The 15,138-nt window shown below is 48.8% G+C and overlaps 1 long non-coding RNA gene across 2 annotated transcripts; it reads right to left on the reverse strand.

The window, feature by feature from the left end:
- Positions 1-373: 373 nt before the first annotated feature.
- On the reverse strand, positions 374-4,601 carry LOC142469531 (uncharacterized). Of its 2 annotated transcripts, XR_012789060.1 has the most exons (4): positions 4,055-4,601; positions 2,951-3,133; positions 1,816-1,964; positions 374-617 (listed from the first exon to the last, which is right to left on the reverse strand). It is a non-coding gene; the product is annotated as an uncharacterized LOC142469531 (long non-coding RNA). The 2 variants fall into 2 exon arrangements; XR_012789061.1 differs by lacking the exon at positions 2,951-3,133.
- Between the last annotated feature and the right edge of the window lie 10,537 nt (positions 4,602-15,138).

A 15,138-nucleotide genomic window follows, 5' to 3' on the forward strand; every position in this document is an offset into this window, starting at 1 on the left:
TTTAATCTTAAATTTACACACAATATTAGTAAAACTTCTATTGAATACCTTGATCTGAATATCTATATAGAAGAAGGTGTTATCAAAACAAAGACCCATTTTAAAAATGTTGATTGTAACAATTTTATTTTAAGATCTAGCTGCCACCACCATCAATGGATGGATAGCCAATACAGAAGATTACATAGAAACTGTACCGAGGAAAATATTTTTAATGAACAGTGTAAGATTTTAGAAAAACGTTTTGTGGAGAAAAATTATAGCCAAGAGATTTTAGATACGGCGTTAATAAAAGCAAAAAGCTTACAAAGAAAAGAACTTTTAGAACCACAAATAAAATCTTTTATTTCAAATAACAATATGTATGAGACAGCTTTCCTTACAACTTTTAATAAAGAAGCTAAAAATATTGGAAAGATTCTACGCAAACATTGGCATGTTTTGAAATCAGATACAATTTTAAGTGAAATTTTGCCAGAGAATCCTAAAATAATTTTTAAAAAGGCACAAAATAGGAAAAATATGTTGGCCCCAAGCGCTCTGAGGAAATCGGATAAGGACAATCAGTGTTGGCTTAAAGACATTGCAGGTTTTCATGGATGTGCATCATGTAAGGCCTGTCAACATAAAATGAAAGAAAAAACAAGTTTTATTAGTTATAGAAGCAAAGAGTCTTTTAAAATAAAAGAATATATGAACTGTTATACTGATTTTGTCATATATGTCCTACAATGCCCATGCGGGCTTCAATATGTAGGGAAAACCTCAAGACCAATCCGCACCCGCATTATTGAACATTTAAGTAATATAAGACGAGGCATTTTAACCCATAGCGTTCCTAAACATTATGCCAGATATCATAATTCCAATCCAGACAGTCTTAGATTCATTGCTATTGAAAATGTTAAACAACACTGGAGGGGACGAAGTAGAGAGGTTGATTTAAGTAAGAGAGAGATGTACTGGATACACAAATTAAATACACTTATCCCCAATGGTTTGAACTCAGATTTTGAGATTTTACCTTTTTTACATCCTTAGATTAACTTTTTGCCTCATCAATCCCTTAATAATACACCCCCCCTTTTTTTCTACTTCCTTTTTCTATATTTTTCCACTACATGTATCATTGGTTGGAAATGCATTTTGTATACAATTATAGATGGGGTTTTTTGATATTAAGAAGTAAATTTTATCACTGGATATGTGTAAATAACATTTTTTAAATTGATTACATTTTTTTATTAGTCTTTTTATAACCTTTTTAAAATCTTTTTAATCTTTTATAACTGTGTTCATTTTCATCTAGCCATATATTAATTACATTTTAATCGTCTACTGAAACAGCTGTTTATGGTAATAATATGAGATGACTAATGTACCCCTCTTTTGTTTTTTTGTCTCTTTTTTTCTCTCTCTCGCCCTATGATGCTGCAAGTGCCTTTTAACATATAATCAATTCGAATAATTATGAAATAGGAAATACTGCGATTAAGTTTTTTTAGGTTTAGTATCTAATTACATGTTTTTATTGGTGTTATTTGAAATTTATTAAAGTTGTATATTATGTGTTTTAATATATGTTATTGTCTATTAAATATGTTAGTGATGCTATATGTGGATTATTTTTGGACCATAGAGTCTATGTGCCTATTCAGAGGCGAACCTATGGGTTAATGATGTACTATCAGATGATTAACTAATTGCCAAGGCGGACCCAATTAAGGAATAGCATATAAATATGTAACACCCATATGGGACGCTATTATGCTCCTGAGGAAGCTGTACGTTTAACAGCGAAACGCGTAGAGCCACCTATTTGCTGCAGCTGCTTAAAGAAGAAGAAGACGCCGGTCGGTTGTGCTCTTACACAGTCCCTCTCCCAGCGCGTCGCTATCCAATACCACCGGATGCGGTTACCCGTGAACCGGAAGTGACGTCAGACGCCACCGCCGACGGCGAGGCTGGAGATACAGGAGGAGTGAGAGATACTACCTGGCACACAACCGTCAAAAGAAACCCTTATATGTACAATTCATGTGTACTTATTGTGAGTACATCTCCTATTTTCCTTCATGTGATAAACCGTTTGTTTTGCAACCTAGACTATTGGGCTGTTCTGTTTCTTTATTGCATATACGTTTTTGGGAATTGAGCACCGTCTCTGCTGAAATAGTCCCCCTGCAAGAGAACCTATCTGGGCCACCTAACATCAAGAGAAAAAACATCCATTCTTCATAACTACTGACTGAGTCAGACAAATGAGTTATTACTTTTTCTCTGCTGTAAGTAGGAAATCACAAAGAGCCAAGATCCTCACCTAACCAACACTGCATTAATATACTGCACAATTATTGTTTTTATGTTCTTTTTATTTACATGATGTGTTCCTAATCCGATCGCTCCCTTCCCACCCCAAACCAAGACTGCATCTGTTGGAAATTTCTGCAGATTTCCAGGAAAGGTTGAGAAGTATCTGTTTGGGTAACACTTCGTGGTTTATTTGTTGTTCTTTTTTTTGTGTATCACATTTTATTAATTCTCACACACATGGTAATTTGTGGCGCCTATGCAAATCACTTGAATACACCTTTATCTGTAAAGCCATGACGGGAAAATATGCCCTTCATACTGTACGTACTGTTAGTATTTCTTAATGTGCCCATTTCAGGATACAAAGAATAATAATCTATGAGTATTAAATAGTCATTTGAGTTCCAGATCAATAAATCATTGCTTATCTTCTTAATTTTAAAGGAGCAATCAATGCAGTTATTTATTTAAAATAAAAGGGAATGAGTGTGAGGAGGGGGGATTGAGGGAGTGGGATTGTGTGAGAGTGGGGTAATTGAGGGAGGGGTTGGAGAGTGAGGGGAGAGAGGGGGTATAAGAGAGGGGATGAGGGGGGGGGAGTGAGGAAGAGATGGGGTAAGAGCAGTTGCAGATTTACCATTAGGCATCTCGTTGCCATGGCAACAGTGACGTCTCTATGTCAAATGCCGTCATGACCATGCACGTCACGTTGGTGACGTCGGCGCCATTTGACGCTGGATTGGAAAGGAGAAGCAGGGCGGCAGACACAGGCAGTGGGCACAGGTAAGTGCCTAAGGGCTGCAGATTTGGAAGTCCAATGCTGGGTAAGCGTGAGACAGAGGGGAGAGAAATACATTGGAAAAGGAGGGGGGAAATAAAGGAGGCTTGCGAGGTGCAAAATGGGGGGCTTGCATGACTGCCGACATGGGGTGGGGGGGTCTCGGTCGTAACTCTAGTCCTGACCCCAGAAAATCTGTCTGCGGCACTGCACGCATCCCATGCTGTTGGCTATAGTATTGTTTTGTTTCCTCTTCTCTCACAGCAGTGGGAGAAATACTGTTAAGCGATTTATTTGGGGATGACGGATTGTAAGTCTGAACTAGGGTTTTAAATTTGATTCTAGAGGATATGGAAGCCAGTGTCTGGATAAGCATAGAGGCGCAGCAGCAGTGGAGCGGTGAGTGAAGCAGATGCAGCAGCATTTTGGATGGATTGGAGTTGGGAGAGGCAGACAAGGGGAATGTCAACTAGGGGATGGTTGCATACGGGGTTGCCACCTCTCCGGGTTTCACCCGGAGACTTCGGGTTTGGCATCCCCTTCTCCGGGATACGGGTTTGTCCCTGAAATCTCCGGGTGGGCGGGTTGTTGCAGAAAGGACAGGCATAGTAAGTGACTTCTCATTGCTACATCACTCACAGATCCTTTGCATTTCTCACAGGACTATCTGTGTGCACTTCACTGCCTACTACAGTACATCCGGGTCACAGCCCTATGCTCTACTGCACATGCTCACACGTAGGGGATCATGGGAGTTGTAGTTTTTATTAGACAAGATCGATTGACACATAAGTGTAACCCTTCTATGGTACCCCACCCGACATGAGATTGGGGGGTACACTCCTTCTGGTCACTCTGAGTGGTCTGGGTGCTGTGACCTGCTGGCAAACAGGAGGGCTGAGGGCTCCGCGGTGTTGTGGGGAGAACCAGGACAGGGACAGGAGGTGATGTGGGACAGGTTACCTTGCTCTCTCTGGGTGGTGCAGTGCCTCCAGCCAGCAGGGATCCCCTGGGGTCTCCAGAGGAGAGACCCCCACTGACACTCCATTCTCCATACACAGGAACAGGGACACACACAGCAGCTTCTTTTCCGTGGATCTTTATTCAGCATAGGTGTGCAGACAGCATACAGCATGATATCACAGGCATGGTGTAATCTCTGCCTCTCTGCTCATGGCAGCTTGATTCCCCCCCTCCTTACCCAGGTGGGGCAAGAGGGGGAGACCTCTTCTTGTCTTCCTATCTCTCTCAGCTCTCTCTCTCTCTCTAGACTCCTGATCACTAACTGAATTTGGGAATATGTCTCAATTTGAATATCCTCAGGGAGTGTTTCTAGCTTTGAATCATTACAACTCAAAGCTGGATACCGATTGGCTCACACACACACATTAGGGGGTGTTCCAACCCATATCCACCCTTTGGATTAACACATTCAAATGTTGCTTAGGCCCGCCTCGGAATATTGCTACAATACTTCAGAGCTGAAACTCACAAACAGGCCAACTGAAGGAATTAACCTTTCCACTGCCTGTTCTAACAGGACTGACAGAGGAAAGGCCCAGAATTAGCTATAGCTGCCGAAGGCCAGGCTATATAAGCAACACAGTAACATTCTTAGAAACCCTGCTAGAGAACACACACCACCCCCATGTATCTTACCTCCTCTCTCCTCTCTCCCTTCTCCCCCCCCTCTCTCTTCTCCTCTCTTCTCTCCTCCCCCTCTCTCTCTCTCTCTCTCTCTCTTCTTCCCCCTCTCTCTCACTTCTCCCCCCTCTCTCTTCTCCTCCCCCTCTCTCTTCTCCTCCCCCCTCTCTCTTCTCCTCCCCTTCTCTCTCTTCTCCCCCCCCCTCTCTCTTCTCCTCCCCCCCTCTCTCTCTCTTCTCCTCCCCCCCCTTTCTCTCTCTTCTCCTCCCCCCTTTCTCTCTCTTCTCCTCCCCCCTCTCTCTCTCCTCTCCTCCCCCCCTCTCTCTCTCTCTTCTCCTCCCCCTCTCTCTCTTCTCTTCTCCTCCCCCTCTCTCTCTTCTCCCCCCCCCTCTCTCTCTTCTCCTCCCCCCTCTCTCTCTCTCTTCTCCTCCCTCTCTCTCTCTCTTCTCCTCCCCCCTCTCTCTCTTCTCCTCCCCCCTCCTCTCTCTTCTCCTCCCCCCCTCCTCTCTCTTTTCTCCTCCCCCCCTCTCTCTCTCCTCCTCCCCCCTCTCTCTCTTCTCCTCCCCCCCTCTCTCTCTTCTCCTCCCCCTCTCTCTCTCTTCTCGCCCCCCCTCTCTCTCTTCTCCTCCCCCTCTCTCTCTTCTCCTCCCCCTCTCTCTCTTCTCCTCCCCCTCTCTCTCTTCTCCTCCCCCCCTCTCTCTCTCTCTTCTCCTCCTCCCCTCTCTCTCTCTTCTCCTCCTCCCTCTCTCTCTCTTCTCCTCCCCCCTCTCTCTCTTCTCCTCCCCCCCTCTCTCTCTCTTCTCCTCCCCCCCCCTCTCTCTCTCTTCTCCTCCCCCCCTCTCTCTCTTCTCCTCCCCCTCTCTATCTCTTCTCCTCCCCCTCTCTCTTCTCCTCCCCCTCTCTCTCTCTCTTCTCCTCCCCCTCTCTCTCTTCTCCCCCTCTCTCTCTTCTCCCCCTCTCTCTCTTCTCCTCCCCCTCTCTCTCTTCTCCTCCCCCCCTCTCTCTCTCTCTCTCCTCCCCCTCCCTCTCTCTCTCTTCTCCCCCTCCCTCTCTCTTCTCCTCCCCCTCCCTCTCTCTCTTCTCCTCCCCCCCCTCTCTCTCTCTCTTCTCCTCCCCCCTCTCTCTCTCTTCTCCTCCCCCCTCCCTCTCTTCTCCCCCTCTCTCTCTCTTCTCCCCCCCCCTCTCTCTCTTCTCCTCCCCACTCTCTCTCTCTCTTCTCCCCCCCACCTCTCTCTCTCTTCTCCTCCCCCCCTCTCTCTCTCTTCTCCTCCCCCCTCTCTCTCTCTCTCTTCTCCCCCTCTCTCTCTTTACAGTAAAGCTGCTTCAGTTCCTCCCTTTTGCTAGCAATGAGGTAACCTTGTCTTTGTTAAATGAACTCAAGTAAAGTAAACTGAGATAAACCATTGTAATAAATTAATTTTGATCAGCGACGACTCTGTTTGCAACAATTGTCATCAGCGTTAGTTATAAATAATAGAAATGATGTAAGGTATAATTCCATATACCATTAATGCAGCAATAGTGCCAGCAATAGCAGTGTCTCTCTTCTCCTCCCCCTCTCTCTCTTCTCCCCCCCCCCCCCCTCTCTCTCTTCTCCTCCTCCCCTCTCTCTCTCTTCTCCTCCTCCCTCTCTCTCTCTTCTCCTCCCCCCTCTCTCTCTTCTCCTCCCCCCCTCTCTCTCTCTTCTCCTCCCCCCCTCTCTCTCTCTTCTCCTCCCCCCCTCTCTCTCTTCTCCTCCCCCTCTCTATCTCTTCTCCTCCCCCTCTCTCTTCTCCTCCCCCTCTCTCTCTCTTCTCCTCCCCCTCTCTCTCTTCTCCCCCTCTCTCTCTTCTCCTCCCCCTCTCTCTCTTCTCCTCCCCCCCTCTCTCTCTCTCTCCTCCCCCTCCCTCTCTCTCTCTTCTCCCCCTCCCTCTCTCTTCTCCTCCCCCTCCCTCTCTCTCTTCTCCTCCCCCCCCTCTCTCTCTCTCTTCTCCTCCCCCCTCTCTCTCTCTTCTCCTCCCCCCTCCCTCTCTTCTCCCCCTCTCTCTCTCTTCTCCCCCCCCCTCTCTCTCTTCTCCTCCCCCCTCTCTCTCTTCTCCTCCCCCTCTCTCTCTCTCTTCTCCCCCCCACCTCTCTCTCTCTTCTCCTCCCCCCCTCTCTCTCTCTTCTCCTCCCCCCTCTCTCTCTCTCTCTCTTCTCCCCCTCTCTCTCTTTACAGTAAAGCTGCTTCAGTTCCTCCCTTTTGCTAGCAATGAGGTAACCTTGTCTTTGTTAAATGAACTCAAGTAAAGTAAACTGAGATAAACCATTGTAATAAATTAATTTTGATCAGCGACGACTCTGTTTGCAACAATTGTCATCAGCGTTAGTTATAAATAATAGAAATGATGTAAGGTATAATTCCATATACCATTAATGCAGCAATAGTGCCAGCAATAGCAGTCTCCCGCCATCTCCCCCTGCAACTACTGTCAATATGGCTGCGCGGCGTCAAATGGCGCTGCGTTGCCATGCCAACGGGAACGTCACGTGACGTAACAGCATCACGTGATGCTCGTTGCCATGACAATGAGACGCCACATGATGTCACGACGTCATGCGGTGCCACGTTGTCATGGCAACTTGACGCCGCGTGACGTTACATAGCATCCCGTTGTCATGGCAACACAGTGCCATTTTAAAAAAAAAATCTCCAGGTTGACCGTCAGTCGAAGGTGGCAACCCTGGTTGCATACTGTGTAATATTTGTAGTGTTGGACCTGTTAATAGGGCTTACCTTGATGTGGTTGCAGGCTTGAAATGTTTTGGCCAAAGGATTTGAACTAAATGACCGACACTTATGAGAAGAAAAAACAGATAGTACAGTATTGAACTAAACAATGTGTCAGATTGCATGTAGCATTGGGGCCTCTTTGTCTATTGTTGTATCTTCTCATAAGATGTATGTTAAACAGGGTGTGGTTTCACTGGTTTTGCCAGTTGGCATGGTTTGCAATTCCGGCATAAAAAACAGTGCTCTATCACATTATCAATGCCTTTATGAACTTGCAGCCAATAAATCTCTTCTCATGTTCTCTTCTTTTTTTCCCCTTCACATTTCTACCGGTAAATGACCCTTGTGAACAATTTGCAGCATGTTATTTTCGCACGCTTGGAAACGATTCCTTCTGTCACTGAAAATTAATGTCTGCAGTTCCAGTAATCTCTTACACTTGTGAAGAAATTTCCCCTTTCATCAGTCTGCTCTTACATTATGACCTCTGCAATATCCTTCAATAATTCATCTTTCTCTATTCCTTAAAGCTCCCTCTCAATCTGAGCGTATCTGTTTTTAGCATCAGTTTATGATCTGGAGGCAGAAGCCACGGGCTGCCGACAATCATTGTGCTTCTTGAGAATGACTGCACCCAATGCCGATTGTAATGCTGGTGTTAAAATGTACAGTAAATAGGCCTTCTTGGTGCATAAAGCTTCAGCACTGGCTCCTGCAGCAATTTGTTTCAGCTTTTTCAATGATTTCTCCTGCTGGACCCAATAACCTTTACTGTTTAGTTTCTAGGAGTGTCTTTAGTGGTGCTTAGAGGCAGGCTGACCTGGGGGAAAATTGCATACCCTCTCAAACTGTTCCTATTTAGCAGGTACGCTAAATAATTTTGGCCCTGTAAGACAAGCTGTACCTATTACATAGAAAGGTTTTTGTGTGAGGTAAACTGCATCGGTTATGGAACTTCCATAGGGATTGCTTGGAAGTACCTCCATATAGCATGAGCAGAGGAACAACTGTTTTATACCCACAATATGTTGGAAGGTCTGCAATTGCCCGCTGGCCATTCAGTTTTCTTAATGCTGGGCTGGTAGCTACTGGAAGGGGAGGAGCAGACTTGCCACCCCCTTCTACTGCCACCCCTATACCCAAATGTTTTCTCACTGTCAATAATATCACAATCTCATCAACACCTCAAGCTCCTTGCCTAGGGGTCATCTTTGATTCTGATCTCTCCTTCAGTCTCTCATGAAGTCCTGCAATCTACACCTCCGAAATATTACTCCCTCCTGATGTAGCTAAAATCCTAATTCACTAATTTACTCACTCATCCTGTCCTGTATCGACTACTGCTACCATCCCCTAGTTGGCATTCCCCTTGTCTGAGTCTCCCAACTCCAATCCATCCAAAATGCTGCTGCATCTGCTTCAAGCTAAGGCCCCGCTCCCTCAGTCAGCGCGCCCGCACTGCATGCAGGCAGTGCGCTGAGAGGCACAGACCGCTATTTGCGGTCTGTAGGGAGCGGGAGCCGGAGTGGGGGGGGCGTGGTTTGAGCGGGGGGGCGTGGTTTGAGCAGAGGGTTCGTCCATTCGTACCCCCCTCCCCTCCTCCGGTGTGCAGGAGCCCGGAGGCCAGGCTCCCTCCTCCTGAATGAAACTGAGCCGGCAAAAAAAAAAAAAACAGGCCGCCTCCCTACGAGCTCCTTCCCTGCTCCCCTGCTTACCTCCTCATTGGCTCACACGCGCACCACGTGACGCGTCAACGCTCCAGAACACCATCTTCTGGTAGCGCTGGCCGGCTGACGCGTCACAGCACGTAGTGAGCCACGGAGGGAGGAGGCAGCGGGGACCAACAGAGGGCAGGTAAGGGGCTGGTGGCGCACGCGCACGCGGCCACACGCGCCACCGGACGCAGCGGGACCAAAGCCTCACTCACCGCTCCACTGCTGCTGCGCCTCTATGCAAATACAGACACTGGCTTCCATATCCGTTAGAATCAAATTTAAAACCCTAGTTCAGATTTACAATCCCTCATCCCCAAATATAACGCTTAACACCCCCTACGTTCTGACCATGACATATACCATTCCTCTTAATTTGTTACCTCCTCTCACTCTCACCTACAAGACTTCTCCCGTGCTGCCCCATCTCTTTGGAAATTCCTATCACATACAGTACCATCAGACTTCCCCCCCTCTCCAATCCGATTGGTAGCCACTGTGCGTCTAGAACAAATTCCACCCACCCACGCCTCCAAACCTACAGTGGCGAGAAAAATGTTGTAAACCCCTTAGGATTTTCACATATTTCAAACCTAAAATGTTATTTGAGCCTAATAATAGATAAAGATAACCTGATCAAACAAATGACACAAAAACATGATACTTTTCCAATATTTATTCATCCACAAATGATTCAACATTCATTATCCATGTGTGAAAAAGTATGGGAACCTTTAGATTCAGCAATCCCTCCAGCCAATTAGGCGAGTGATGCCCATGACCAGGGAACAAGCCCCCCCACTCATAACTCTAGGGTCTCTCGGCCGCTGTTGCGGACTGGGGGAGGAGCAGGGGGAGGGCCTAAGGGGAAGCCTTAAGGCTCAGCCAAGAGCGTTCATTCTGCTCCCGGCTGTAGCGAAATTTTCTGACTCCTCTCCCCTCGCCAGAAAGTGGGCGAGTACGTGGGTTTTGCTGGCGCATCGGCCTTCACCTTTGCACAGCTATTTTTGTCATGCATGGAGCACGGGGCGGACAAAGCCATGTGAGCGTACAAGGTCAGGCTGGCGGGCAGGATAGGTTGAGTGGACAAGGTGGGCATGCTCCCGCATGTGTGGATGGTGATGAGGGCGCCCCCAGCCAGGAGGTACGCCATGCGGCCAGACAAGGAGGTGTAAGGGAAACGCCACAATGGCAGGGGTAAGTCCGCAAGTGGGGCGGTGACCCATTAGAATATTGCCAGAGGGCATGTTGTCAAGGCCATACGAGCAGATAAGGTCAGGCTGGCGGCAGGACTGGTTGAGCTGACAAGGTGGGCACGCTGCCGCATGCAGTGACGCGTGGCCCTCATCATGGGATGAGGGCGCCCCCAGCCAGGAGGTGTGTCATGCGGCAGGACGAGGAGGCGTAAGGGAGACGCCGCAATGGCAGGGTGTAAGTCCGCAAGTGGGGCGGTGCCCCACGTTAAGGTTGCCAGGGGGCATGTCAACACAGAGGTTTCAAGGACATCGGCAATCACGGACGAGCCAGTGGTTAGGGTGTTTAGGCCCCCTCATTCTGTAATCTCAGGTGGCAGTGAGGTGGCAACCGACTCGGGAACGAATCGGCAGCATGCGGCCGAGGCCGCCCAGCATTGAGGGTGCGTTGTCGGCAGTACGGGGTCGCTCCTGATGACGGGGGAAGGCCTTCCATTAGGAATCAGGGAAGGGAAGTTTACTCTTTGATAAAGCGTGGGATACCACGGGAAACGCGTCAGAGTGTTCTTTTTGGCTGTTACTATGCCCTAAAATAAGTTTTTGCACCTAGGATATTTTGTGGTTTGCAGTTTGTGGTTTCCAATCTTCAGCAGCAGCAGCAGATGCACCGCCGTTTTCCCTGTACTATCTTCATTAGGAATCAGGCAAGGAGTCAGCCAGGGTGTATCCCAACAGGCAACCCGCACCCAGGCTAAAAGCGGTTGGAAAAAGATACTGCACCGACACACTTTATTCGAGCAAATACCCAGTATGTACCTGGCAGATACCTGGAATGCGCCGCTCCTCACCTCTGACAAACCCCGTTGCGTTTGCCTTCCCAGCCTGGGTTCATGCCTGGCTGACGGGCGGCTGATCTGTTAAATGATAACGATTAGGATTTAATAGGCTGCAATGCTTCGTGTGTCTACCAGATGGCATAAATTTATGAATTGTAATGCAATATATATATATATATATATACTGTGCAGTATTGCAGCCAGCGGGAATAAAATGCTTCAATCCCTGCATGGAAAATACCTCAATGCACTCGGGCAGAAAACAGTCACAAACCTCAATACACCCGGGTATTCCCGAATTCGTGGGACTAGCTGAGCTCGAATAAAGTGGGTCGCCAGTGTAAGTGACTAGCTCACACGGATATAGACAGCGGGAGTTTCCCCCCCCAAGAGGCTAGCAGGGACCTTGCCTCCTCAAGTGTTTGTGGGTGAGTCAGCCTTGAGGACAGGATCACAGCTTATCAAAGCTGCATTGTGGGCATAAGGCAAACTCTGTCCCCGTTAGAGGCGCAACTTGATGCAGGGCCAAGGGTGCTGGGAGGCACAAGCGATTATTTTGGGGTGACACGCCTATGTCTAGAACATCGCCAGCGGCCCTTGTAATGCCAGCATTAAGCACAGCCCCAGTCGCAACGCCTGTCATAGCGTCAGCAACGGCTATAGCACCTTCAATTGCATCGGTGTAAGGATTGGGCTTCTGTTCCGCCCTATGATGCACCCTGTGATGAGATAGGTGACGCGCCTCGCACTGAGGTTGCGCACAGGTGCCGTGCGCCCAAACGTGGTCACAACACAGATCGGGATTAGGCCCTGCCCCCGTGACACCATGGAGAAGCTCCCTCATGGTGCGCATCTTCGCGCCGGCATCACATCACCAGGGACACACAAGGGGTTAACTATCTCCAATTATCCTACACCTGCGGCACACTCCACCCCTGCCTATCAATACACTGATATGTGAGTCAGAGTTTTAGCAGTCGAGTAAAACTGCACCCATCTATCCCTCCCTCCCTTCCCCAGGCCTTGCGGGCCTACAGGGTCCTTCTGTGCACCGGGCCATATGTCATCAGCAGGCCCATCCAAGGGCTCCAGATAAGCCCACATGCCCCAGGCCCCCCTTATACCAACCTCCCAGGCCCCTTACCCACTAAGTTGTGTGTGATATTTTGGGGGTGGGTGGGGGGCTTATTGTGTGTGTGTATTGGGGAAGGGGGCTTATTGTGTGTGTGTATTGGGGAGGGGGCCTATTGTGTGTGTCTGTTTGGGGGGGCTACTGTGTGTGTGTCTGTATTTGGGGAGGGGGTCCTATTGTGTGTGTGTCTGTATTTGGAGAGCGGGGCTTATTGTGTGTCTGTATTTGGGGAGAGAGGCTTTTTGGGTGTGTGTATTTGGGAAAGGGGGCCTATTTGTGTGTGTCTATATTTTGGGAGGGGGGCCTATTGTGTGTCTGTATTTTGCGTGGCGGGCCTATTGTGTGTGTGTGTGTCTGTATTTGGGAAGGGGGCCTATTGTGTGTGTGTGTGTGTCTGTGTTTGGGGAGGGGTTCTACTGTGTGTGTGTGTGTGTCTGTGTGTCTGTGTATTTGGGGAGTGGGGCTTATTGTGTGTCTGTATTTGGGGAGAGAGGCCTTTTGGGTGTGTGTGTATTTGGGAAAGGGGGCCTATTTGTGTGTGTGTGTGTGTCTATATTTGGGGAGGGGGGCCTATTGTGTGTCTGTATTTTGCTAGGGGGGCCTATTGTGTGTGCTCCCATCTATCCCTCCCTCCTCTCCTGCAGGACTGAAGGACCCTCCCCTTCTCTTAGCACCACCCATATATCCCCCCCTTCCCCAGGTCTCCACGGGCCTACAGGGCCCTTCTGTGCACCGGGCTATGTGTCTCCAGCAGGCCAATCCAAGGGTCCCAGATAAGCCCACATGCCTCCCAGGCCCCTTACCCACTAAGGTGTGTGTGATTTTTTTCTTATTGTGTTTGCATGTTTATTGGGGAGGGGGGCTTATGGTGTGTGTATTGGGGAGGGGGCTTATTGTGTGTATTTGGGGAGGTGGGCCTATTATGTGTGTGTGTCTGTATTTGGGGAGGGGGGGCCTATTGTGTGTGTCTGTATTTGTGGAGGTGGGCCTATTGTGTGTGTCTGTGTTTGGGGAGGGGATCTACTGTGTGTGTCTGTATTTGGGGAGGGTGGCCGATTGTGTGTGTGTCTGTATTTGGGGAGGGTGGCCTATTGTGTGTGTGTCTGTATTTAGGGAGTGGGGCTTAGTGTGTGTCTGTATTTGGGGAGAGAGGCCTTTTGGGTGAATGTGTATATTTGGGGAAAGGGGCCTATTTGTCTGTGTCTATATTTGGGGAGGGGGCTTATTGTGTGTCTGTATTTTGTGAGGGGGGCCTATTGTGTGTCTTTATTTGTGCAGGGGGGCCTATTGTGTGTATGTGTGTCTGCATTTGGGGAGAGGGGCCTATTGGGTGTGTGCATATTTGGGGAGGGGGACTTATTGTGTGTGTGTGTGTGTGTGTGTCTGTATTTGGGGAGTGGGCCTATTGTGTTTGTGCTTGAGGAGGGGGGCTTTTTGTATTTATATTTGGGGAGGGGGATTATTGTGTGTGTATTTGGGGAGGGGGGCATATTGTGTGTGTGTGTGTGTGTATATGAGGAGGTGGCCTATTGGGGGTGTGTGTATTTGGGGAGGCGGGCCTATTGGGTGTGTGATTGTATTTGGGGAGGGGGGCTTATTGTTGGTATGTGTGTTGTGACAGAGTCATAGACTCCGTATATGTTAGTAGGAGGTTGCATTATGCCTGCTTTCCAGTATCTGATGGGTTAACTCCACTTGCTAAACAGGCCACAGGTGATCCCAATTAAGTGAGCTCATCTGCTTTAAAAAGGGGAAGAGGAAATGCTTCTCTGGGGCAGCAGTCTCTCTCAGGCACGTCCATGGTCGGGCAGACTGTGCGGAGGCGTGAGCACGCTGACCGATCAAACTGCCCAAGGCAGTGATCGCTTCCATGTGGCGTGCGGGCGGAAGCAGGAGGGGGCACACATTGCGCAAGAAATCAGTTCGAACTGATTTCTTGGCGCGACAGGCCGGTCACGTGAGCGGTTCGCCCAATGAGGGCGAACCAGCTCCGTGACGTCACTGGCACGCCCCTAGACACGCCCACGAACGGCGCGCGTACCATGGCCAGGGAAAGCAAAGCACCCGCTTTCCCTAAGCCTCAGCGCGCCTCCGCACGGCTGAAATTAACATGGACGCAGCCTCAGACAGTGAGAGAGGACAGAGGAGAGCAGACAGACAGACAGACCCAGGCTGCTCAGACTGACTTTGTCCTGAAGGGAATAAAGCTCCCAGGTAAGGAGCCAACTGGTGTTACTGAACATTGTTGGTTTGGTCTAGGTTAGCTAGCCAGCCAGGTAGATAGACTGAACTTTTGTTTAGTTAGTTCCCCTAACAGGGATAGGCTTTTGGTTTGATATTTTGTTTTACTTAAAGGGACAGAGCACCCATTGTTTTGTTATATTTCTGGACAATTAAAACCACAACCATATTATTTCACCAGAAGAATTGTGTTGACTCCTCACTAACCACGGTCATCCTGCCACAGTGTATATTGGGGAGGGGGGTTATTGAGTATGGGGGTGTAAGGGAGGGGCGAAGGATGGGTCACGGGGGAGTGTAAGAGAGGGGTGAGAGAGCGAGGAGGTGTGTGAGAAGGGGGGTATAAGAGAAAATGGGTGGGTTCTCGCAAGGCTGCCAACACGTGTATGGGGGGCACCAGTGGAAACTTTAGCCCTGGAAACCTGTCTGCGGACCTGTGTGTAGTGTTCCTGGGCAGAGGATCACAAGGGGCCCGAGTTAGTAGTGAATAAGTAAACTAGTTGTATCACCCGTGTACCTTGTCTGTATTCTTCTTGT

Source organism: Ascaphus truei, chromosome 1 (genome assembly GCF_040206685.1).
Source record: "Ascaphus truei isolate aAscTru1 chromosome 1, aAscTru1.hap1, whole genome shotgun sequence".
Lineage (NCBI taxonomy): Eukaryota > Metazoa > Chordata > Amphibia > Anura > Ascaphidae > Ascaphus > Ascaphus truei.